Raw genomic sequence first — 2,492 nt, forward strand, 5'->3', positions numbered from 1 at the left:
TCAAAGGGCTTCACAGATTATTACACTATATTACACGGAATATTATTATACATTCCCCTGCTCTGGAGCTGACGAAAAGCGTAGGTTAATCATATGCTATAGAGTAGAAGTGAGTTTTAAGCTCAAAGGCAAACACGAAGAAACACAGACGAACAGTCAAAGGCAAATAAATGGTGAAAGACAGATACAGGCAGATAAACAGTGAAAAGACAGACAGACAAACAATGAGAGAATGACAGACAAGTAAAGACAGACAGACAGACGTAGAAAGACAGACATGGAAAGAAAGACAGACAGACAGAGACACATAGACAGAAAGACAGACAGACAAACCAAAGGAAACACAAAGTCCAGTTTTGAAATGTGTCTTCCATTTATTAAGGGAAAAAAAATCAAAACCAATCTGTCCCTATGTGAAAAGGTAATTACCCCCTGAGCCTAATAGTGAGTTGGGCCACCTTTGGCGGTGATAACAGAAATCAAACGATTACAATAACTGGTAGTGAGTCTTTCACAGTGCTATGGAAGGCCACTCTTCTTTGCAAAATTGTTTGAAATAAGCCATATTGAAGGGTTTCTAGCACTAACTGCCCATTTAAGGTTTAAGAGTGCTTGACAATATATGTTTATTATTTGTTATTGCAATATCCATTGCAGCTTGGTCATCCTATAAGGTAGATTACCTCATGTGCAGTCCCTTCTCAGGGTTTCTTCATTTACCTCATGGTGAGGTTTTTGAGTTTTTCCTTGCCCTCGTGGAGGTTTTAGATCAAGGGATGGTGTCATAACTGTCTGTGGTTTGCAATAATCGGTGGTCTGTGTAGCCCTTTGAGACTCTTTGCGATTAAGTGCTATACAAATAAACATGACTTGACTTGAGTTAGAGGGCGCAAACTGACAAGATTTATTATTCCATCAACCACAGCAAGTTTCCTGGTCCTGAGGGAGCAAAACAGCCCCAGACCATCGCATTGCCATCACCATGCTTTACTGTTGGCATCATGTTCTTTTGATCAATTACTGTGTGATTTTTACGCCTGATGTAACAGGCTGCACACCTTCTAAAAGTTTTTTTTTTACTCATTACACAAAATGTTTCTCAAAGTCTCAAGTATAATCAAAAAGCTTTTTGGCAAATGACAACTTTTTGTGGTATTTTTCACCTGGGAACTCTCCCAAGGATGCAATTTTTGGCCGATGTCTTTCTCATTGTAGAATCATGAACATTGACCATAACTGAAGCCAGCGAGGCCTGTAGTTCTTAGGATGCTTTTCAAGCTTCTTTTGTAACCTCATGGATGAGCCGTCGTCGCGCTCTTGGAGTAATCTTAGTTGGTCAACCACTCCTGGGAAGGTTTGCCACTGTTCCCATTTTTCTCCATTTATGGACAAAGGCTATGACAGTGGTTCATTTCTTTTTCACGGCACGGCACGGTAGGTAGGCAGGTAGGTAGGTAGATACAAATAATTATTTTTGACAGCTTATTTTGTTTGATGAAGCTGTTTAAGATTGCACTGCAAAATGAACAATATATTAAATAAAGTAAAAACCTTGCACATGATTTTGGTGATTACAAGTATTATTTTCTTACTTTAAAAAAAGGTTAGGAGTAATAAAATATTTTGTTCCACTGACTAATCATTTTTGCTCAAGTTTAAAAATATATAGTAAATTTCAAAACTATAGCATAATTATCACCCATAATAAAACACCTACGTAACTACCTGTGCATTGGTGACCACAAAAGATTTTATAAAATTAAACTGCAATTTTTTGGGGGTTTGATTAATTTTATTGACACTATTAACAGCAAATAAACAATGTGAGGTTTGAACAATTTTCTCGACAATTTTAACAGCAATTAAGCATATTCACAATTTTGTTATATCTGACAATTGACGTTATAAAAAAAATTTCCGACATTTTTAACAGCAATCAAACACACAATTTCATTATATTATATCCCAACAATATGAGTTTTTATCGACACTTTTAACAGCAATTAGATACATTCACAATTTTATTATATCATATTGTAACAATATGAGGTTTGAACTGTAAATATAATGAGCTTTAGAAAAAAACTGGTGCCAGGAATTAATATTTAAAAGGAAAAAAATGTAAAGAAGCACAGGAGTATTAAAATCGGACAGAGTTTTCAGTTTAGATAACGTTCAGATTGTTGCCCCCTTGAAATGACTCACAAGATTCACTTTCAACAACTCTTATGGTTTAGGCAACATTTTATAGAGCATCTGCGTTTCTTCCCTTGTTTCCTTCTCTCGTCTCCCATCATTCATGTCTTCAGTCTCTTAAAGGTATTACCAAATAAAACATACATAGACATAGCAATGGTGATGAACGGATTCCCAATTACAATATGTCCAATTTTACAGTTATGTTCAACCATTGTTTCTAAATAAATCAAAATAATAGAGTACCTACACATAGTGAAGACGTAGGAGTGCACAAAACCGGATGTGAAGCACCA

Source organism: Urocampus carinirostris, chromosome 3 (genome assembly GCF_059441175.1).
Source record: "Urocampus carinirostris isolate Australia breed hairy pipefish chromosome 3, RoL_Ucar_1.0, whole genome shotgun sequence".
In the NCBI taxonomy this organism is placed as follows: Eukaryota; Metazoa; Chordata; class Actinopteri; order Syngnathiformes; family Syngnathidae; genus Urocampus; species Urocampus carinirostris.